The 24,965-nt window shown below is 36.9% G+C and overlaps 1 long non-coding RNA gene across 1 annotated transcript in view; it reads right to left on the reverse strand.

Moving 5' to 3' along the window:
- Nucleotides 1-24,965, reverse strand: part of LOC116879915 — a 135,280-nt gene that overhangs the window by 23,129 nt on the left and 87,186 nt on the right. The window contains exon 3 of the long non-coding RNA XR_004385126.1: nucleotides 10,997-11,092. This is a non-coding gene — a long non-coding RNA (uncharacterized LOC116879915). The remainder of the gene's footprint in view (nucleotides 1-10,996; nucleotides 11,093-24,965) is intronic.

Below are 24,965 nucleotides of genomic sequence, written 5' to 3' on the forward strand. Positions count from 1 at the left end.
GCTTACCAAAGGAGGGACTCAACTTCAGACTGATGAATACTGGACCTAACCAGTCTGCACCAAGGTGGGCCCCAGTGCTGACCTTTCATCCACTTTTTCTTCATTTTAATGCCAAAAAATTACGCCCAGTGGTGGAGGTTTAATATGCTAATGAGACATTTATCCACTGTGCCTGTGGGCCCAACTTCCTGTATATCTCTCTGCCCCTTCATGCTTAGATGTCACTCCTTTCCTGTCTTAGCCTCTCTAAAAACTGTTCCTGGTCTTTGTTCTGAGAGTTGGGTAGGAAGGGCCCTTTCCTTTGTGCTGCCTTCTCTGTGAATCGAATATAATCCCCAATAAAAACCTTGCCTGGAAATTCTCACTGGGCCCTATTTCACTCCACTACTTGCAGAGTCCAAGGACCTGAGTCAGTAACAGCTTTGAAGATAGGGGAAGGGACAAGCTAAGGAACATGAACTCTCTAGAAGCTGGAATAGGCAAGAAATAAAACTGCCCCCTGGAGTCTTCAGAAAAATACAGTCATGTCAACATCTTGGTTTTAGCCCAATGACACCCGTGTCGCATTTCCAACCTGCAAGCCTATAATAAATGTGTGTGTTTTAAGCCACCAAGTTCATAGTAATTTGTTACAACAGCAATAGGAAATACAAAATATATTCAAGTTAAGAGGCAACTCAGCTTCACAAGGAATATGATTCCACCTTTAAAATAGGTATTTTTAGCATCTATTCCCGCCAAAGGAAATGTATGCATTGTGATGGTTAATTTTATGTGTCATATAGACTAGCCATGGGATTCCCAGAATAAACTATTTCTGGGTGTGTCTATGAGGGTGTTTCCTGATGAAATCAGCCTTTGAATCTTAGGCTCAGTAAAGCAGATTTTCCTCCCAAATGGGCATCATCCAACCATTGAGGGTCTGGAGAGAACTTTATTTTCTTCATACAGAACCATGTATGCTATTAGGACATTTATTAATCTTCTGTTTTCCAAGAAATAAACTAGAAGTGTTCTTAGGTACTGAAACCAATACCATAGAATCATAAACCTCAAGCTTCAACAGTTTCTCATCTGTCCCTAAAATACAAGATCCCCAGAATTTCCTAACAATTAACAACTTTTGATTTCTCCTATCTTTGGCTTGCCATCAGGTTGTAAGGATAAAATGTGGGGGAGGAGAGGCAAGTGACACACAGACTTGACTCCTGGGTGATTTCCTTAGAGCACCAGTTTCACACGTACCTGGCAGATCAATTTACCATTTACTCATTCCTCAAGCAAATATGGATTATGTCTCTGTAATTTCCAGGCACTGTACTTGGTGCTAGGGATACAGTGATGAATATGACAGGCTATGCTTCCATCCCAGAAGCTGGAATTTACTGAGTTTACAGAACAATGAGAGCTAATAGGACAGTCAGAACTTCTTCCCAAGTTCAAAAGTACCGGGTAGGGAATTCTGCTCTGCAACTATGAAGGGACATGACTTACCAACCACTGAGACTCACTTCACCCTCCAGGTGACTTCTAGCTTTGCATCTAAACCCATTCCTGACCGGAGCAGAACCACAGAGGCCCTACAACTTTATTCTATTCTCTGCTCTCCAAAATGCTTTCTTTGTGCACAAACTGAGCAAACCCTTTAATCTGGTTGTTCTCAACTTCTAGTGTGCCAAAGAACCATCTGGAGTGCTTATTTAAAATACAAGTTCCTGGGCTCTCATCAAGATAGCCTGATTAGGTAGGTGTGACAGGAGATCCAACAGTCAGAATTTTTAAACAAATACTCTAGCTGAAATCTGCTCAGCTAAGGATTGCATTTTGATAAGCACGGATTTAACTCCTATGTTTTTCATATCCATAAGGCTATGATGTTATTACCTTTTTAAAAAAATAATTTTTTATTTAATCCGATTTTTAAAAAATTTTATTCACGTTAAAGAAAACACACACACACACACACACACACACAATAAATCAGCCCACCTTCCATTATACAGAGATAACCACTGTTAACATTTGATAGGTTTTCTCCCACCTGCTTCCTAACAGAACTAAAAAATATTTGAAGTCATGCTATATATAAAGCTCTGGGTCTTGCCAATTTCAAGTAAATATCATTAAAAAATTACCCATGTGATTAAATCCTTCAAAAATGAGATAGTTTTGATTGGTCATCTTTTAGGTTGCTTAGTAAAGCTTATAAATTCTTTCTGCCAATTATACATACTTCATACATACATACTATACAACCGTACTCTTAGATATTTTCAAAATTTGTGACTATTAAAGAAATTGTTTCTATAATGTTTTCACATTTTAAAATATGAACATGTGGGAAATCTACTAATTCTTATGTGCTCTAAGTTTTGGAAGGATACCTTACTTCATTTTCTGCTGGGAATGGCCAGCAATCCCTGTACTGACAGATTAAAGATTACTCCAATTTTGCTGTGAAAGAGAGAAAGCAAGGGATCAATACTCAGAGACAAAGACCCTTTTTGCTCTTCTTTGCTCCCATTTTTGTTGGTCCTTCAGGATAATCACAAATCCTTATCACTGTTTCTCAAGCATGTGATATGTGACAAGGGGTCTTCCTGGAACTAGGAGGATCTGATTACAGAATGATATGATATGCTTATCTGCATATTCAGAGACTTCTGCTAAACATAGCCTAAGGGACAATGCATACATCTCTTAGATCACAGGATGGCTGTTTGGGCTGAGAGGCTCTGGAGAATGGAGTGGTCACTCAGGCCTCAGCATTCCAAAGGCCTACGTCCTTCTCCAAAACCTTCCACCACGCCCAGCGACCGCCATGTTACATTTTAGCAAGCCAGGTATTATGGCTGATTTCATGCTCTTCGTTAACCCCAACATCTCCCCCCCTTCTTTTTTTCTTTTAAAGCTACAGCAAGTAGTTCTTGAGACAGTTGCACTATTGTAGATACGCTTCACATCTCTGAGAGTGGCTAGGGCATTTAATTCCAATTTTGCAGACTAGGATGAGAAGAAAAACAGTAATTATTATTACAAGAGCAACTCCTCAGAATCCCCATTTTTGTGGAAGAGAACCATGTGGCTGACTTAAGCCACTGAAGATTGTTAGAAATAGATTGCCAAGCTTCTGCATGAAGCTAATGATTTTCCGCAACCATCAAAGCGGTGAGGATCTGATCCTTCAGCTGCTGAACATCAAAAGTTAAAATATCGGGGCACCTGGGTGGCTCAGTCATTAGGTGTCTGCCTTCAGCTCAGGTCATGATCCCAGGCTCCTGGGATTGAGCCCCGAATCAGGTTCCCTGCTCGGTGGGAAGCCTGCTTCTCCCTCTCCTACTCCACCTGTATTCCCTCTCTCGTTCTCTCTCTCTCTCAAATAAATAAATAAAATCTTTTTTTTTTTAAAGTTCAAATATCATGGAGTGATCCATGCATTTGTTTCTTTATCTTTTCCCAGTCATGTACGGTCTGGTTCCAGGGCATGGGGATAACACGAACCTGTGAGCCCAGTCGCATAAGAGGCCTTGCCAATAGGCTAAGGCTTCTTGTTTTTCCCCAAGATTTTCAGTAGCAGCTTCCATTAGTTGAAGATGTCCCAGTATTTTCTGATCTATAGTTTGTTGAAGTTGGAATTCCCTTGTGGTATTAATAGGCAGCTGATCCACAAAGGCCGCAGTCTGAACTGAGAGAGAAAGAGAGGCAAGGGCCACCCTAGTAGCAGTAATAATTGAGACAGCCATGATAATGCTGGCAATGAGTAGACCCAGGAAGCGTTTGGATCATTTAGAATCTCCTGAGTTTTCTGGGTCATCTTCTTGAGGTTTCCCCAGGTTGTGAATTTCGCCTTGTGGGTACTGGGGAGGCACATGACAGTTGGCTGTTTTTCTTATAGATTCAGGTGACCCCTCTGAGGGACTGGATTCTGGCCAGGCCAGGCCTTGGTAATGTTTAGCGTTTCATCCACACTGGTCAGTCCTTAGTAGAAACACAAGTGTAATCTCACCCCCATGTTATGAGTTCTGCTGGTCCCTGACCAATCCCTATGTTTGGGTCCCAAGAGTACTTGGGCTCCTGTTTTTGGCAGGTAGCGAGGTTTAAAATGTTCTTTGCCCAGAATTTCAAAATCAGAATTTCTAAATTAAAAAGACTTAGAGTAAGCAATGCTTTCTGTAATTGTGCTATAGGACTCCTATCTCCCCCTTTTAGTTTTGTATCATGTATTTAAGGGTAGAATGTGCTCTCTTAGTAATGGCCTGATTATGACTGATTTGTCTCCAAATAGAGTGCTGTAATTTATTGACGAATTCAATAAAGGTTCTTGGGAGCCCTGCTTATTGTCCTGCATCTACGTATGGACCTCTCCCCTGAAGCATATTAGCCACTACAGGACCCCTGCTAAGTGACTGAGCAGCTTGTCGTTCACATAAATCATCATATTCAGTATGCCAGCCTAAATACTGAGTGGGGCAAATACTACTTTACATAAATGCTTTGTTCACAAATGAATCTTTTATCACATTTCTGTAAATCATTGATATCTTAAGATAAAGTTTCCTTAATCTGGAAGAGCAAACATTAGAGAATCAGCAATGTTTTAAATAAGAGTCACAAAACTATAATACTCTTTTAGTTCATTTAGTCCCAAGTTATTAATTCTTATTTAATTTGAATGTAGCTTTTGTTAGTTCTAAAAGTTTTACACATTTCAGTTTTAGGTTTTTAAAGATATCAAAAACCTGTATCTGTCCTAAGCCCTTTTATATGAATTTCCTTGAAGATGAACCTCATCTTAGAATAAGAACAATTATAAATGACAAAAACTCAGAAATGGACATTGTTAATGATTTTATATGAGAACTTTTTATGATCCAATTGACAAGGAAACTCGGTTATTTCTGTGACACATGAAACAGTTCAATAGCCGAATATAGACTATTGATGACCTTGTACCATAGGGTACATACCAAACAAGCCTAATTAGTCAACAAGACTTTTTCATGATTTAAATCTTGAGGAAATTTGTTAAAACCTTTGAAAGTTTCAAAGCACATGCCTAAACAGGACTACAGATCACTGCAAAACTCAATTTTTATTTAACCAAGGTGACAATAAGAGATTCCAAAGGCAAATATGTAGGAGGTTATGTAGTTTTAGCAAAACACAGCTTCTTTAATATTGAGATGTTTTAACTAATTAACCAAAGACCTGATAATGACATAACATAGAAAGTGATTTCTGGGCACACAAAAAAGAATAAAACCTTTGTTTACATTTTCTTATCAAGAGCAAACCAATGATTCAAGAAAACTTTGTCTTTTGAACAGAGAAAATTTCAATCTTATGCCACTATACTTTTAAAATCCCTTTATTTTAATCTTAGTCCATCATAACCACACCTAAAATTCCTTTCCAAAGATTTCCCTTTCATAAACCTTCTATAACTTTCTCCACATTCAGATTGTCCCAACTCATCTCTCTAAACAACCATCTTATTTAAGACAAAATTTCTTAAATTCTTCTTTTACCTTCAACAAAAATACATTCCCATTCCTTATATCTTTCTTACATATCTCCTATGTTTCTACATACAGACTTGCTCTCGTTATTTCCATCAGTCTTAACTACATTTAGTAGAATTTTGCATTCCTAGAAACCTTAGTCTCCAGTGAAAACTAAGTAGTAACAAATTATCAACTGTCACACCAGAATTCTTTAGATGGCAAATCATTGAATCAGTTAAGCATAAAACATGTTTTGCCAACAGACCTAAATACTTTTAGTTCTTGCAATAAGAAGTCAAAAGCCCAAACCTACAACCAGTAATCAATTACTTAGCACTTTATCCTATTTGGAAAAGAGCTAGATGTCCAAAGAATATAAATCCATTTACCATATAAGCAAAACTTTAAGGTTTCTGGTTACCAAAGACTTTGAAAATTATCTTAACTTCCATGAAATTTTTGATGAGACAATTAACCACCACTTTAGTCATTTTTTGGTAACAAAGTGCAACAAAGAAAGAATGAGCTTATTTGACCTTTAGTAAACCTCCATAGAGTAAGTTTTACATTTACTGCTGGTAACCTTAAAGATATGTCTACCTTAATTAAACTGACAAACTTAATTTAGTTCAAATACTGAATTATATTCCACCTGGATCCACCCCATTGTAGATTTTTACCAGAGACACTGGTGGGGAAATCTAGAGTGGGTGGTATTAGGTCCAGGGAGTGCTCTTCTTGCTCCTTGATGGTAGGGGTAGGAGGAGCCATGGTGCCTGAGGCCCTGAGGATGGTCTAGAAGTTAGTTATGCAGTCCACAACCAAGGTGGTGCAGAAAGAAGGGGGAAGAGGGGACAGAAGAGGCAAAGTTGCAAGAAGGCAGAGAAAGGGTTCCCAGGTCCAGAGATCGTCAGCTCCAACAGAGGAGCAAAGGCCATGTTTTCCTGCCAACAGGGGGAAATAGTCCATGTTGAGCCAGAGAAGATAGGGAATTTTCCCCAAAACAAAGGGAGTTTTGGCAGCTGCATGGGAATATTCCTTAAAGTCCCCATCCCAAGGTAGACTTAACCATAGTTGGCTCCAATTATAGCCATTAAGCCAGGAAATGAGTGAGGGAGAAGCCCCTACATCTATTAAGAACAGTGAGAGAGAGGGAGTCAAGAGTTCCCTTTGTCTGGGATGGACTGTGTTTCCTCCAGCAGCCTGGGTTTACTCAGAGGAACCCTATTCAGATAATTATCATCCAATATGTCAGGAGGGAGTTTATTAGGCAAATACATTCAGGCAAACCCATTCTGTAAGTCCCTTAGATTGGGGTCCTGGTGTAGAGCAATAAAGGCCCAGGTATAAGCAATGGGTACTCTAGGTCCATTTATGATTAGCTCTGAAGAGATCTAACTGAAAGAGCCACTGAGTCCACACAGTGTTAAAGATCAATGCTTTCCTAAATTTTGCAATCCGAATTGTTTCCAGTAGGTTAAAAGGCACCCCAAGGAAGAGTCCTTGGGAACTGAAGAAAAGAGGTCCATTACCTAGAAAATCTCCCTGACTCCCTGGTGGTGTCCCACTTGGGATATGTCAAAGGTTCCTGGTGTCAAAGTGACTGGAGGCGTCCCCTGAACAAAATCAGTATGACCATCGCCATTGATCTAGGCCCTGTAGGAGGTAGTCCTGCCCCCCCCCCCCGCTTCCCCATCACATTTTAGACTACAATGGGTGCTTGTGCATGGACTAATATCGTGATACTGTGCTTAAAGGTCATGCCGTGAAGGTCATGCTTTATTTTACCTTGCCTAGGAGGTCATGGCACAGAAGGTCATGCCTTATTTTACTCGCCTTGAGCTTTGAAGAACCCACTGTTTTTAGCTCCTGGAGAGCACTAGAAAAATTTTACAAGGGGAAATTATCCAATTTTGTAATTAGTAGAGGACACTGACAGAGAAGAGTAAAGACAGAAATCCATCATGATCCAAGCAACCTTCCAACACGTGTAGTCCTTACAGCCAACTTCCCTAGGAAACAATCCCCTGTATGTATCATTTCCCAGATGTAGCCCCCAGTAAGGATCAACTAAGTGTGGGGTGAAGGGGAGAACGTGGTAGAATTTCCTAGTAGAGAGGGGGAGGGAGTTTTCATCTTTGTTGGATCTAACTTGAGAAATTAAAGGGCTAATGTGGGGAGCCAAAGGAATCATAGGTTCCCCTTCTTTTTCTTTAAAAACGTTTGAGGTACCCTCAGTATGTAATGGGGCCAGGGTGGACCTAACTAGACTCCACATAGTAAAGGAAGCAAGTGGCACCTTTTTACCTTGTTTATGGCAACGTTTCAAGTTTTTTCCAATTCCCTCCCACACTTCAAAGTCTAATGTTGTTTGGTCAGGGAAGCATGGGTTCTGCTCAATAATAACCTCTAACAAACCCTGAGGTTGGTCCTCTGTTACAGAGGCCCCGCTTACCTTAAGGAGCTGTTTCTCAATTATAGTAACTCCGTTAGTCTTTAAAAATTGCTTTAAGGAAAAATATGACAAAGAAACAACAACAACAACAAAAGCAAGGAATACATCATCGACCCAGAATGACAAAACCAAGGTACTCTTTTGTAAAATTATTGATTTTTAAAGAGAAAGAAGAAATTCTTTAGACACTCTGGGCATATAGGCAAAAAAATAAAATAAAATAAAATAAAATAAAAAGAGATTCTCATCACACTCTTCAATAGCAATGCTTTAAGCCAGAAGGAAATTGTACAATATAGGTAAGATACTCAAAGAAAGTACGAACCAAGAATTTATATCCACCAAAACTGACCTTCTTTAAAGACCCATTATTACCTTGCAAAAACTCAGTTTTTTCCATGAGCCCTTGCTGAGTTGTCTACTGACAATGAGCTCCAGCCCAACAACACGCCTGGAGAGACATTGCCATAAGGACTCGTGGGTGATAAGCACTTGGTATGTATTTACTTGGAGAAGTAACATTAAATTATAGTTAAAAGAGAAACAAGTTTATAATGCCTATATGCTCTAACAAGTTAGTTATAGTCCCCCAAAGTGGTGGGGAAGCTGCACAGTGGATACAAACATTTTTGTATCTATTTTCAGTACTCTAGTTGGTAGCAGCAGTTTTACCATTGTTATTCTGAGACTGTTGCTTATATAAAGTGGCAAATCAGTTATTATAGAATCTTTCAATTTTTCATCTCCTGTGTCCTTGGAAACGAAAGTCATATGTCAGGTGTATGTGTGTGTGTGTGTGGATATATATATATATATATATATATATATATCATACCATATATACCAATATATAACAATTATAATTATATATAATAAAATATATTTTTATTATATATTTATTAATATAATGTGTAATCTATATTAATAGGTGATATTATATAGATTAATAGATAATATTAATATTATCTATATCATATATTATATATCTAATAGATAATATTAACATTATCTATATCTATATTATATAAATATATAAATATATAGATGAATATCTATTTATTTATCTAAAATAAATATCTATTTATTATTAATATCCATTTATTTATGTTTATATATTTATAAATATAATTTATAGATAAATATCTATAAACATATAGATATTTATATAATATAGATATAGATAATATTCATATAGATTATAGAGTATGTGTATATATACACATACTTTATATAAACATATGCTCTGCAATCTATATTAATAAATAAATAATAAAATCTATATATTAATAAATATATAATAAAATCTATGTCTGTATTTATATAAAATACCTAATTCTATTCATGAAAAAGACCTAGAAACAATGACCAATACAGTAGCAGTGAGCATAAATAATGCTCAGTTTATAGTCTTGAAATTCGCTTTTCTATTTAAGAAAATAGAGGGACCTCTTGGAGAACTGATGATTCTAAAAGTGTGGCAGGAAATATAAAAGATGGGTCTGGAATATCCTGTCTTAGCAGATAACAAGGAAGCCATCGAGGCTATCAAATGGACTTAGAAACCAACCTAATGTGGGTAAAATTTCAGCTGCAACAAAGATTATAATTGCAATCAATTGAAATGTGCAAATACATTTCAATAAGAGTTCATAAAGATATTTGGCAAAAACACTAACTGATCACCTTCTGAAGATGGTATGGAAAAAAATTATATTCTTAAAAACTATGTAAATAAAACAGAAGAATCAAGTATTTGTTCTACCTCTCCTATATGAACTGTACCAATGGGTGACCAAATAATAGATTAAGAAAAACATCTTATAAATTATTACAACTGATATAGGAAAACAAAACGACACAATATTGCCATTTTGCAACCCACCATGAACTAGTGCATGTAGTCATTATACACAATAACAGCTAATATCAAAGAAGAGCAAACTTTAGCCATGTATGTACTTCTTGACAAAAGAATATGGAACCACCTATAATCATGCCAGAAGGATGGAAACTGGCTGACTCAGCTGCTAATACGCAGAAAATGCAGAGGGCAAAGGCCATGTTGAATTGGACTATAAGGATGCAGTAGACAGGATCCAGACTTTGAGAAACTCTATGGGTCAAACAGCATAACAGACAGACTACAAGGAAAAGAAAGACACGGAGGCTTAAACACATATTAATTTTTTTAATGGGCAAAATGGGACTATAGGATGCACATTCAAATGATTAAGCAAGGAAATAATTAATATAAAAGTCAGGCTAGGAATTACTTTTGGGGGGAGAGGCCATGATTGAGATGGGGTACTTGGAAGGAGCTCCTGGGGTCACTGGTAAAGTTTTATTTCTTGACCTAGGTGGTGGTTACCAGGATGTTTGTTCCCAAAATAATCACTAAGCTACAAATTTAATTTGTATGATTTTCTACATCTGTGATTTGTTTTATAACATAAAGTTTTTAAAAGATGAAAACAGAACTATCTACCTCATAGTATGTGTGTGTGTGTGTGTGTGTGTGTGTGTGTGTGCGCGCATATACACATTTAAATATCCGGCTTCTGGTACATAGTAAGTACTTGATAAATATGCATCCTCTTCACTGTTAATCCTGTCGAACAGCCTTTATAGTGTGATTTCAGCACCATTGTTAACATTACTAACTTGTGTGACTAATCAAAAATAGTTAATACTCAGGGTGCCTGGGTGGCTCAGTCTGTTGGGCAACTGTCTTCAGCTCCGGTTATGATCCTGGAGTCCCAGGATTGATTTCCCACATTGGGCTCCCTGCTCAGCAGAGAGTCTGCTTCTCCCTCTGACCTTCCCCCTTCTTGTGCTCTCTGTTTCAAAGAAATAAATAAAATTTTTAAAAATTTAATAATTTTTTCAAATTAAAATTGCTTTAAAACCTTAATATATTATCTCTCTTTGGAGAGAGAGGTTTTCCCCACATCCAGAGTTCTCAGAGACCTTTTAATTCTGTAAAAATACCCAAGCCTGAAACTTCCCCAGACTTGGCCATGAGCAGATGCCAACTTACTGTGCCCAAACTTTTCATTTTCAGGTGGTCCATTCAGTGGTCTGTGGCAAGATGATCACATCGGGGTCACCACTTGTCAGGAATGGCCAGCAATCCCTGTACCAATGGATGAAAGATTACTTTAAACTGTACCGTAGAAGGAAGATGGCAAGGGGGGTCAACACTCAGAGACAAAGACCCTTTGCTCTTCTTTGCTCCCACTTTTATTGGTTGTTCAGTATAATCATAAATCTTTCACTGTTTTTCAAGCACATGATGTGTGTGTGACAAGAGGTCTTCCTGGAACTAGGAGGATCTGATTATGGGAAAGATATGATATGCTAATCTGTGTGTTCTCCATGTTCTCCGAGTCCTGCTAAATATAACCTAAGGGACAATGCATACATCTCTTAGATCACAGGATGGCTGTTTGGCCTAAGAAAGCTTCAGTTAAGGCAACTCCCAGCTGCATTCCTACGGTGGAGTGGTCATGCAGACCTTGGCATTCCAAAGGCCTATGCCCCTCTCCAAAACCTTCCCTGCCCCAGGGGCTTTTGTGTTACATTTTAGCAAGTCAGGTGCTATGGATGATTTCATGCTCTACATTAACCCCAGCAATTCTCTTGCTAGTTCTAATTAGCACTTAAGTTGATTTAGCTTTCTATGTGATTTGCAAATAATAACTGTCTCCTCCTTTCTAATATTTACAATTTATTTTTTTATTTTTATCTTATCCCATCTGTTAAAAAGCAATACTAAATAAATTAGTAAATAAATTAGTAATAACTAATCTACTTACTTTATTCCTGATTTTGAATTATTCTAGACTTTCACCCTTCAATATCACATTTTCTATTTCAGACTGATAATTTTAGAATTTTAAGCAAGTTTTCTCCTGTCATAGGTTCCTAAGACTCTTATTTTTAGCAATATTTTACTAAATAATTTTTTGCATCTACTAAGAAAACAATATACATATTTTTCCTTTTCAATTTAGCCTAGCTTAGTAAAATGAATTGAGAATGATATCCACCTAAGGATACTAAACTTTGTTTCAGGGCACAAATATACCTTTTCTTCAGAGATTTAGAAGAATTGGCTTTTAAAAAACAAAATTAAATTTCTGAGAATTTTTTTTTGTTTCCATCATTGTGAAAAATAGGTTGAGTGAGTATAAAATTCTTGAGCCATATTTTTCGCTCAAAATCTAAAGATTGTCTCATAGCAGTTAATATTGTGAAAGGGATGTAATTCATAACTGACTTGTTTCTTCTGCCTAATACTTGTAGGTATTTTTCCCTTTTGTCTCCATATTTAAAATATGTTGAGGTTAAGTGTAGGTGCAGTTTATTTTTATTTTGCCTGAATTTGAGTTGACAACTGCTTGCAAGGTGAAAATGCAAGTGTTCATTTGTGGGAAATTTTCTCCTCTTCATATTTTTTACTATTTATCTGTCATTTTTTCTCATATTTCTACATTGAATAGGCTGGGACTACTCTTCACATTTCTTATATTTTGTCTTATAATTATTCATTTTTTTCCATCAGTTTTGTGATAATTTCTCAAATATTAGTTGAAGATAGTCATAACAGATTCATCAATGTGTTTTCAAGTTTGTCTTCCATGTTTGTTACTGTAGCTGTAAATTAAGTAGGCATGTGATCTTGCTTCCTTAACTGAGGTGACTGGCCCTATGAAGTACTTCAGAGGGGTGTCTACTTCATTCGATAGGCTCTTTCAATCAAGCACAAGCTATGAGCACCATACCAGTAGCTCAAGGTACATATCTCAAAGATTTTACTGAGACTGATATTTGTGTGCTACTTCTTGTATCTGCTGATTACCCCACAATTAAATTGTCCGAAGGAAGGACCAACCAACCTGCTAGTCCTAGTCTCTATAAGCAAAAAAAAGCCTGCCTGGTGAAATCCCCTTAATATTCACAACCTTAATCAGTGTCTCCTTTATCAGATCCTTTAAAAAATTAATTCTTTAATAAGATTCTTCATGGTATTTAGACCTAGTTTTCAGTTTTGATAAGCAATTTCCATTCTTATTATGGCCCTTTGTCAAAGAGGCATGTGGGACAAAGACTGAGGTGACTAACAGACTTGGAATATGTCATCATATAAAAAGAACACCATCATTCTCATAAATACCTCAACATAAAGACAAAAAAAAAAAAGGAGTGGAGGATTCAAACAAAGCATTCAAAAACTATTAGAAAATAGCAATGATTTAACATGACACTACTAAACTCCAAGAAGAGAAAGAGAATAGAACATCAAAACATTTAGAGACAGTGGCTAAAAATTGTCTCAAATGAATGAAAATCAATGCATCACAGATCTGATAAACTCAGAGAACCCCACACTGGATAAACATGAAAACATACACACAGACACATTATGGTCAAACTGATGAAAAGCAAAGATAAAGAGACAATCCTCAAGATAGACAAAAAGAATATACATATAGAGAAACAAAGTCATGAATTACACTTGATATTTTGTCAGAGATTACACAAGCCCAAAGATAATAGACTCACATATTTAAAGAATGGGAGGAACAAGACAGTAACAAAACAAATAACAAACAAATAACTGCTGACCTAGAATTGTATATTTAGCAAAAATATCTTTCAATAATAAAAGGGAAATCTTTTTCATAAACTTAAAGCTGAAATAATCGTTAGATGTGTACTTAAAAAATTTCCATCTTCCATCAAAATCTTCCATCAAAAGAAGTATGATACCATTTAGAAATACAGATCTTACATAGAAAAATTAAGAGCAGAGAAATGGCTTTTTTAAAAGGATGCTCTATAAGAAAGATACAGTGTTGTAGCAAACCTATCCACAGAGACCTGGCATGCCAGAAAGGACTGGCATGATATATTCAGGGTAATAAATGAGAAAAATATGCAGCCAAGAATGCTCTATCCAGCTAGGCTGTCATTGAAAATAGAAGGAGTGTTAACAAAGCTTCAAGGACAAACAGAAAATAAAAGAATTTGAGATCACCAAACCAGCCCTATAGAAACATTGAAAGGTGTCCTCTAAGCAAAGAGAGAACCTAAAAGTAACATAGACCAGAAAAGAGCAGAGATGATCTACAGTAGTAGTCATCTTACAGGCAATGCAAATGGCACTAAATTCATATCTTTCAATAGTTACCCTAAATGTAAATGGGCTAAATGCCACAATCAAAAGACACAAAGTATCAGATTGGATAAAAAAGCAAGACCTGTTGATATGCTGTCTGCAAGAGACTCATTTTAGAACCAAAGACACCTCCAGATTTAAAGTGAGGGGGTGGAAAACCATTTATTACACTAATGAACCTCAAAAGAAAGCTGGGGTGGCAATCCTTATATCAGACAAATTCAATTTTAAACCATAGACTGTAAAAAGAGATAAGGAAGGATACTAAATCATATTTAAATTGTCTATCCAACAAGAAGATGTAACAGTTATAAGTATTTATGCCCCTCACATGGGAGCAGCCAATTATATAAACCAATTAATAACAAAATCAAAGAAACACATTGACAAGAATATAATAATAGTAGGGGACTTTAACACCTCCCTCACTGAAATGGACAGATCATCTAAGTAAAAGATCAACAAGGAAATAGGACTTTAAATGACACACTGGACCAGATGGACTTCATAGATATATTCAGAACATTCCATCCCAAAGTTACAGAATAAACATTCTTCTGGAGTGCACATAGAACATTCTCCAGAATAGATCACATCCTGGGTCACAAAGCAGGTTTCAACTGGTAGCAAAAGATTGGGATCATTCCTTGCATATTTTCAGACCACAATGCTTTGAAATTTGAACTCAGTCACAAGAGGAAAGTTGGAAAGAACTCAAATACATGGAGGCTAAAGAGCATCCTACTGAAGAATGAATGGGTCAACCAGTAAATTAAAGAAGAATTTGAAAAATTCATGGAAACAAATGCAAATGAAAACATAACTGTTCCAAATCTTTGGGATGCAGCAAAGAGAGAAGTATATAGCAATATAAGCCTTGCTCAAGAAACAGGAAAGGCTCAAATACACAATCTAACCCTCCACCTAAAGGAGCTGGAGAAAGAACAGCAAAGAAAGCCTAAACCCAGCAAGAGAAGAGAAATAATAACGATCAGAGCAGAAATCAGTGAAATAGAAACCAAAAGAACAGTAGAATAAATCAACAAAACTAGGAGCCAGATCTCTGAAAGAATTAATAAGATTGATAAACCCCTGGCCAGATTATCAAAAAGAAAAGAGAAAGGACCCAAATTAATAAAATCATAAATGAAAGAGGAGAGATCACAACCAACACCAAAGAAATACAATTATAAGAACATATTGTGAGCAACTATACACCAGCAAATTTGATAATCTGGAAGAAATGGATGTTTTCCTAGAGACATATAAACTACCAAAACTGAACCAGGAAGAAATAGAAAACCTGAAAATATCCAAAACCAGTAAGGAAATTGAAGCAGGCATCAAAAATCTTCCAACAAATAAGAGCCCAGGGCCAGATGGCTTCCCAGGGGAATTCTATCAAACATTTAAAGAAGAATACCTATTCTTCTGAAACTGTTCCAGAAAATAAAAAATGGAAGGAAAACTTCCAAAGTCATTTTATGAGGCCAGCATCACATTGATCACAAAACCAGACAAAGACCTCATCAAAAAGGAGAATTACAGACCAATATCCTTGATGAACATGGATGCAAAAATTCTCACCAAAATACTCACTCATAGGATCCAACAGTATATTAAAAGGATTATTCATCACAACCAAGTGGGAGTTATTCCAGGGCTGCAAGTTTGGTTCAACATCAGCAAATCAATCAATGTGATACACGACATTAATAAAAGAAAAGACAAGAACCATATGATACTCTCAATAGATGCTGAAAAAGCATTTGGCAAAGTACAGCATCCTTTCTTGATCAAAACTCTTCAAAGTGTAAGGATGGAGAATATATACCTCAATATCATAAAAGCCACCTATGAAAAATGCACAGTGAATATCATTCTCAGTGGGGAAAAACTGAGAGCTTCTCCCCTAAGGTCAGGAACATGGCAGCGTTGTACACTATCACCACTGCTATTCAACATAGTTCTGGAAATCCTAGCCTCAGCAATCAGACAACAACAACAACAAAAAAATAGAAGGCATCTGAGTCAGGAGCGTTTGGGTGGCTCAGTTGGATAAGCAACTGCCTTTGGCCCAGGTCATGATCCCAGGGTCCTGGGATCAAGCCCTGCCTCAGGCTCCATGCTCAGCAGGGGGCCTGCTTCTCTCTCTCTCTCTCTCTCTCTCTCTCTGCCAGTTCTACTTCTTGTGCTCTCTTGCTCTTTCTCTCTGTCAAATAAATAAAATCTTTTAAAAATAATAAAAATAATATATATATTTTTTAAAAGTACATTCAAATCGGCAAGGTGAAACCCTCACTCTTTGCAGATGATATGATACTTTATGTGGCAAACCCAAAGATTCCACCCCAAAACTACTAGAACTCATACAGGAATTCAGTAAAGTGGCAGGATATAAAATCAATGCACAGAAATCAGTTACATTTCTGTTTATCAGCAATAAGACAGAGAAATTAAGGAGTCAACCCTACTTACAATTGCACCCCAAACCATAAGTTACCTAGGGATAAATCTAACCAAAGAGACAAAGAGTCTATACTCAGAAAACTATAGAATACTGATGAAAAAACTGAGGAAGATGCAAAGAAATGAAAAAATGTTCCATGCTCATGGATTGGAAGAACAAATATTGTTAAAATGTCTAGGCTACCTAGAGCAATCTACACATTTAATGCAATCCTTATCAAAATATCAACTTTTTTCACAGAAATGAAAGAAATAATCCTAAAATTTGTATGGAATAAGACCCTGAAGAGCCAGAGGAATTTTGAAAAGAAAACCAAAGCCAGTGACCCCACAATTCTGGACTTCAAGCTCTATTACAAAGTTGTGATCATCAAGACAGTATGGTACTGACACCAAAACAGATACATAGATCAATGAAACGGAAAGAAATGGACCTTCGGCTTAATGGTCAACTAATCTTCACCAAAGCAGGAAAGAATATCCAATAGGAAAAAGACAACCTCTTCAACAAATGGTGTTGGGAAAATTAGACAACCACATGCTTAAGAATGAAACTGGACCATTTCCTTACACCATATACAAAAATAGACTCAAAATGGATGAAAGACCTAAGTGTAAGACAGGAACCCATCAAAATCTTTGAGAAGAACACAGGCAGCAACCTCTTTGACCTCAGCCACAGCAACTTCTTCCTAGACATATCACCAAAGGCAAGGGAAGCAAGGGCAAAAATGAACTATTGGGATTTCGTCAAGATCTTTGCACAGCAAAGGAAACAGTCAACAAAACCAAAAGACAACTGACAGAATGGGAGAAGATATTTGCAAATGATATATCAGATAAAGGACTAGTATCAAAAATCTCTAAAGAACATATCAAACTCAACACCCAAAGAACAAATAATCCAATCAAGAAATGGGCAGAAGACATGAACAGACATTTCTGCAAAGAAGACATACAAATGGCCAACAAACACATGAAAAAGTGTTCAATATCACTCAGCATCAGGCAACAAATTAAAACCACAGTAAGATACCACCTCACATCAGTCAGAAGGGCTAAAATTAACAAGTCAGGAAATGGCAGATGTTTGCGAGGATGTGGAGAAAGGGGAACTCTCCTACACTGTTGGTGAGAATGTGAACTGGTGCAGCCACTCTGGAAAACAGTATGGAGGTTCCTCAACAAGTTGAAAATAGAGCTACCCTATGACCCAGCAACTGCACTACTGGGTGTTTATACCAAAGATACAAATGTAGGAATCCCTAGGGGCACATGTACCCCAATGTTTATAGCAGCAAGATATCCAGATGTCCTCAGACAGATGAATGGACAAAGTAGAGGTGATAGACACACACACACACATACACACACACACAATGGAATATTAGGCAGCCATCATAAAATGAAATCTTACTATTTGCAATGATATGGCTAGAGCTAGAGGGTATTATGCTAAGCAAAATAAGTCAATTAAAGAAAGATAATTATCACATGATCTCAGTGATATGTGGAATTTAAGATACAAGGCAGAGTATCATAGGGGAAGAGAGGAAAAAATGAAACAAGATAAAACCAGAGAGGGAGACAAACCATAAGAGATTCTTAATCTCAGGAAACAAACTGAGGGTTGCTGGAGTGGAGGGAGGGTGGGAGGAATGTTGTAGCTGAGTGATGGACACTGAGGAGGGTATGTATTATGGTGACCACTGTGTATTGAGTAAGATTGATGAATCACAGACCTGTACCTCTGAAACAAATAATACATTATATGTTAAAAATAATAAAAATTGAAAGATAAACTGTTCATTTTCATTGTCTTAACAATTATTAACAATTATTAACTGTCTAAAGCAAAAACAATGTCTTGCCAGACTTATAACATGTAAAAGTAAAATCTATGAAACAATCTCACAACCTATGAGAGAAAGGAAATGAAAGTACATTGTTGAAAGTTTATTATGCTATCTGTGAAATAGTGTAATATAAATTCACTGTCAACTATTTTAAGTGAAAGATATATATTTCAACCATAGAGTGATCTTGAAAAAATTTAGAAGAGGTACAGCTAATAATCCCATAATGGAGAGAAAACTGAATCAAAAAAGCTAGGGAAAGATGGAAAGGGGAACTAAGAATAGATGGAGCAAGTAGAAGAGAAGCAATGATATGTTAAATCTAAGCATATTAGTAGTTACATTAATATAAATGGCCTAATGCACCAATTAAAAGGCAAAGATTGTTAGACTGAATTTTTTAAAGAGCAAGACACAACTATATTCTATCTATAAGAATCCACTTTACCTATAAAGACAGAGACAGATAAAGAGTAAAAGGATGAGAAAAGATGTATCATGCAGACACAAATCAGAAGAAAGTTAGAGCAGCTGTCATATCAGAAAGACCTTTGCACAAAGAATATTACCAGGCATATATAGGGACATTTCATGATGATATAACAATTGTAAATGTGATCGTACCCAAAAGCAGACCTTCAAAATACATGAAACTAAGAAAACTAAAAGAAAAAGTCAAATCCACAATTGTTGTTGGGTATTTCCAAGATCTTCTCTTAGTAATTCATAAAGCAATAGAAAATCAGTGAAAGGGTCGCCTGGGTGGTTCAGTGGGTTAAAGCCTCTGCCTTCAGCTCAGGTCATGATCCCAGGGTTCTGGGTTCGAGCCCCCCATCGGGCTCTCTGCTCGGCGGGGAGCCTGCTTCCTCCTCTTTCTCTGCCTGTCTCTCTGCCTACTTGTGATCTCTGTCTGTCAAATAAATAAATAAAAATCTTTAAATTAAAAAAAAATCAGCTAAAATAGAGAAGACCTGAACAACACTATCAACTAACTTCATCAAACTGATATTTATTGGCTCTTCCATTCAACAAAAGAATGACATATTTTATTTTCTAGTGGTATGGAACATTTGCTAAGATAGGCTACACTATGGGCCTTAGGATGAATCTCAACAGATTTTTAAAAATTTCAATCATTCAGGGTGGCTCTGTCAGTTAAGCATCTGCCTTCAGCTCAGGTCAGGGTCCCAGGGTCCTGGGATGGAGCCCCCCATAAGACTCCCCACTCAGCAGGGAGTCTTCTTCTACCCTTCCTCTCTCCTTGCTTGTGCTCTTGCTCTTTCTCCCTATCTCTTTCAAATGAATAAATAAAAAATATTTAAGGGGTGCCTGGGTGGCTCAGTCATTAAGTGTCTGCCTTTGGCTCAGGTCATGATCACGGGGTCCTGGGATGGAACCCCACATAGGGTTCCCTGCTTGGTGGGAAGCCTGCTTCTCCCTTTCCCACTCCTCCTGCTTGTGTTCCTACTCTCACTGTCTCTCTATCAAATAAAATAAAAAAATAAAATAAAATAAAATAAAATAATAATAATAATAATAAAATAAAATTTAAATTATACAAAATACAATTTCTGGCCATAATGAAATTAAACTATGGTAGTAACAGAAAGGTATCTAGAAAATACCCCAGTATTTAAGGATCACAAAATTGGTTTCTCATAAGTCTCTCATAAGTCTATCTTTTTTCTCCTTAAATCTAAATCTATTTTGGGGCTTTTGTCTCAGAGGACATCATCAGCTTCCCATGTGCTAAGACATTAAATTTTTCTGCTTTTTTTTCTTTTTAACCCCCAACTCCTCTATCAAACACAGACTCATCTGTTGACAGATTTGTGACGCTACCTCTGAGAAGTCTCTATTTCACAATCCCACTTAGCTCCAGTTCAGGTTCTCATTACCTCCCCCGTGGCTATTCTATCAGCTTTCCAAACAGTCTTCTTTCATTTACTCCTTCAATCCAGTCTTAAACAAGTGTTACCTTCCTAAAACAGGATTTCCAATGAAGTGTGCACAATGATCTGTTAATCCTTTTAGATACACTATCACAAAGTATTTCTGTGACCAAAAATATTATGAAAACATAGCTTGTTATATCTCTTTGAGCCTTACAATACCTCTTGGCACATTAAGATTATTTGAAGTATTGCAATTAAGAAAAAAAAAAAACCTGTTTAATTTTGTTTGACCTAGCATATCCCAAATTTGTTTGGAAATTAAGTTTTTGGGTTTTCTTCATATAATACTTAGCAATAATCTAAGAATAAGTGTTTAACATAATGTTCTTCAGCAAATACTTTCCAAAATCACAATAAGACTTCACTTTCCCCCTCTTTTAAAAATTGGGTGTTATGAAATGACACCCAATTTCTGTGGCCTAGCTGCAAGGTCTTTCATGGTCTGGCTTCAACCTTCCCTTTGAGCTGGTCTTCCTTATATACCCCCATGCTTGGTCCACTGAATCATTCATGACTCAGTCATTCTGGACTAAGGCCCATGACTCAAGAACACTGAATACTTTCCTACCGTTCATCTTGTTCTTTCCCCAGTGTTCACCATTTAAGTCCACCTGTCCTTCCATACCCAGCGCAAATGCAGCATCATCTATGATGAGATGTCATTCATTTATCCAGAAAACATTAATAAATATATACAAAGTACTAGGTACTAGGGTCTAGTCCAAGAAGGCTCCAGTTGGACATAATCTTTCCAAAATAATTCAACAGCAAGCTCTGCCTATATTACATCTGTGCTTGTATTTTATGTATATTAAAGCACCAATAAATAGCTGATTCTCAAACCACTAAGTGCTCTCCTGCCAAAGGCTTACAATGGCTATTCCCTCTCCTGGACTACTCTCCCAGGAATCTCTACGGCCACTTCCTTACTTTTTCAAGTCTTGATACAAATGGGATCTTCTCCATGAGGCCTTTCTATACCATTCTTAAAAGTTGTAGCTGCCCTTCTCTCTTTTTTACCTTACTTTTCTCCATAATATTTACCATGTGTTATAAAGGAACTTTTGCACATCTGTGTGATGTTAACTTCATAATCACAGGGACCTTTATCTATCTCATTCACTGCTATATGCTTAGTACCTAGAACAATGCTCACTACTTAGTAGCTGTGATGGCTAATTTTATAAAAGTCTCAACTTGGCTAAACCATAGGAACCAGATATTTGGTCAAACACCAGTCCAGATGTCACCATGAAGGCATTTTTAGATGAGATTAATATTTAATTCAGTAGATTTTTGGGTAAAGTAGATGAGCCTTCATAATGTGGGTGGGCCTCATTCAATCAGCTAAAGGCCATAAGAGAAAATAAAAACCTGAGCTCCCCTTAAGAAAAAGGAATTCTGCCTTCAGACTGCATTCCAGCTGCAGCACCCACTCTTTTCTGGATTTCCAGCCTGCTCTCCTATTTCACTGATTTCAGACTTGCCAGAACTCACAATCTTGTGAGCCAATTCCTTAAAATTAATCTATCTATGGATATAGATATTTATATCCATCTGTGTCTCTATCATCTATTTATCTATCTATCATCTATCTATCCATCATCTATCTTTTTCTATCAAGAGAGCGAGATTCTACTGATTCTCTTTTTCTGGGGAACTCTACTACAGCAGGAACTCAGTAAATATTTGTAGAATGAATAGATGACTTATCATTAGTTATTTACAGCTTAGACTCTAAGCTCCTAAAAGTGGGTATAGCTTATATATCCTTCATTTGTTTAGTGCCTAGCACCATTTTTCATTCATTCATTCATTCATTCAACATATATTTGTTGATTACTGATCTAGTACCATGCATGAAGCCCATGCCACATACATGCCTTGTACTTCTCTATTCCTGGTTTTATCGTCCCACCAACCCCGTTCACTTATTTAATTCTACCTATCCTTCAAAATCCAGTTCAAATACAACATCTTCTATGAATGGGAAGCCATTCATCTATTCAGCAAACATTAATTAAATGCCTACTATGTACCAAGTGCTGGGTTATGTTTGTTGAATAAACATATGAACTTCTGAAAAGAAAGTGTTACATAAAGAGAAAGTAGGCATGATTAAAAAGAAAAGAACTTATTAGAGCTGAACTTGTTAGTATGAGAGTCTATACATTAATAGTATTGCAAACAGCAAAAATACATTTATCAATTGATTGGAATCACTTGAGTCATGTGAAATGTAGTCTCCAGTCAGCCAAAGGACCACAGCACTGGAGCATTTAGTACAAGAAAGTAGCACATTCATATGAAATCAGATGGTCAAGCAAATACAGGAGGTAAGAAGCAGACAAGCTCAAATGGTAGTACAGCAGGTTGGGTTAATAAAGAAGGAAATGGTAAAGGGTTTTCAAAGGAACATCAATTTTGCACCTTATCTATATTTTTCCTTCCATCAGAAGTGACCAGTCCAGGTTTAGCATCAGCACTAGCAAGCTAAAGCTTTCTGTATAAGGTAAAAAGCAGTCTTCTTGGCTCCCGTCTTGCACTGAAATGATATATGAGGATAACAGAGATTGACAGCTTGGAAAGGTCACTTGTCCAGTCAGCCCAGCACACCTCCTCTTGCTTCCATGTCATAATAAACTTCACTTGCAGACCCTGTCTGAAAGCATATCCATATGCCTTGGATGCTCCGGGAATGGAAAGGTCATGTTGGACCTGAGTACCTCTCGGTCACGTGTGGGTGCTCCTGGTCTCCACTGACTTGCATATATTTGTATTTAAAACCACAAGCAAGTAAGTTTCCATCTCTTATTCAGCCTGTCAGCCTGGGTCTGAATCATAAATTATATATATATATTTTTTTTTTTCATTTTACAGTCAGAAAAATCTCCTCTTCGAGGATAATAAAATCAGTCAACCAGATTCTGCCCTTCGTTACTTATGTACAAATCCTGCTGAGGTCAGCAAAACTTAAGGGCATGCAACTTTGGACAGAATGTACTCCAACTTTTTTTTTTTCCTTGCTGGATTTTTATTACCTGACATCTTTCTGATTCCTCTGGATTGCACAATAAGGGAAGGGTGGCCCAGTTTGGGTAAAATAAAAAATGACCCAAACCACTGACCTAAATCCTGTCTTTGAAATTTAAAATTACATTTACTAGGAAGGAAAATAGTTTTTTGAGTGTGGGTGGTTTTCTTTTTCAAAACCCATTTTCAAATGTTGACCTCTTGAATGTTATCATACCAGTTTGGATTGGAAAACAGAAGGGTAGGTAAACATTTTTTTAAGCTTGGTTGGGGGAGGTCATCCTTTCTGAATTCATTATCTGCGAAGAAGCAGGAAATACCAAGAGCTTTTTTTTTTCTCCCCAAAAGATTTCCTGGTCACATTGCCAGATTTGACTCCAAAAGTAAATTGTCCAATTTTGTGAAATATTGAGACTTTTTGTCTTCCCTTCTTCAAAGGTGAACTTAGGTAGTGAAGAAGCAAAGGCAGGGAAGCTTTGCTTGGGGAAAGAGATAAGGGATGGAAGTGATGAATTCTTCTGTGCACAAATAAAGGGGCCACATGCATAGTTTCAACATAGATGACAGCCCTCATGATTGGATGTAATGACACAAAGACTACCCTACCATAAACCTTGCAGCTTACCATAAAACTTCCCTTGAGATGCTTACTGATGTCAGCCTTTTACAATAAGATGCCATCTTTAGAAGCACTCTGTAAAATATTTGGCATCTAGGACTCCAGCTCATGATAGCCATATCCTCAGTTATTTACCAATTCTCTATCTGAGATTAGGGCCCTGACCTAATGGAACATGACACAGGCAAATTTGGTAAGAAAGAAGAAGGATAGATGTCATAATGGAGGAAGGAAAGATTTGAAGCAAAGCCCTCCTTACATTACATTTACACTATCCCACTATGTTGTCACTCTTTGTATTTATAACTAACCCCTGACCTAAACTGATATCCTTAAAACTGGGGGCTCTGGTTCATTTATTTTTGTCAGTACCTGGCATTGGGCCTGATAACATGGAAGCAGTTTAACACAGTGCTTTGATTTTACAGTCTTGGGCTTGAGTTCAAATTTTACCAATTACAAGTTATATGACTTTGGATAAGATATAGCACTTCATTAAGCCTACTCTATAAAACGGCCATAGTAATTCCTTCCTGCAAATATTCTTTTCAGAACAAAGTAAGATATACTTTTAAATACTTTTCACAATGCTTGGCACAGAGTTTGCACTTAATAAAAACCATAATTATTACTAGACATTCAAAAAGGTTTTTGGATGAATGAATAACCCAATCGATGGATCAACCCCAAATTAAGAATTAACAAGGGAGCAGCAGGAGTATCTGGAAGCTTTGTCATAGGGAGACATTTAAAGGGTCGGGGTGGGGAGTGCCTAATGTAGGCATGAAACAATGAACTTCCATCTTTGTTTTCAGCACATTTTCGAAAACTCATCACGTTTGGTGGGACACTTGAATAGAATAAAAGTCCCAGAATAGCACTGAACTAGCAAT

The sequence above is a fragment of the Lontra canadensis genome, unplaced genomic scaffold (genome assembly GCF_010015895.1).
Source record: "Lontra canadensis isolate GAN:19392208 unplaced genomic scaffold, GSC_riverotter_1.0 scaffold64, whole genome shotgun sequence".
NCBI lineage: Eukaryota > Metazoa > Chordata > Mammalia > Carnivora > Mustelidae > Lontra > Lontra canadensis.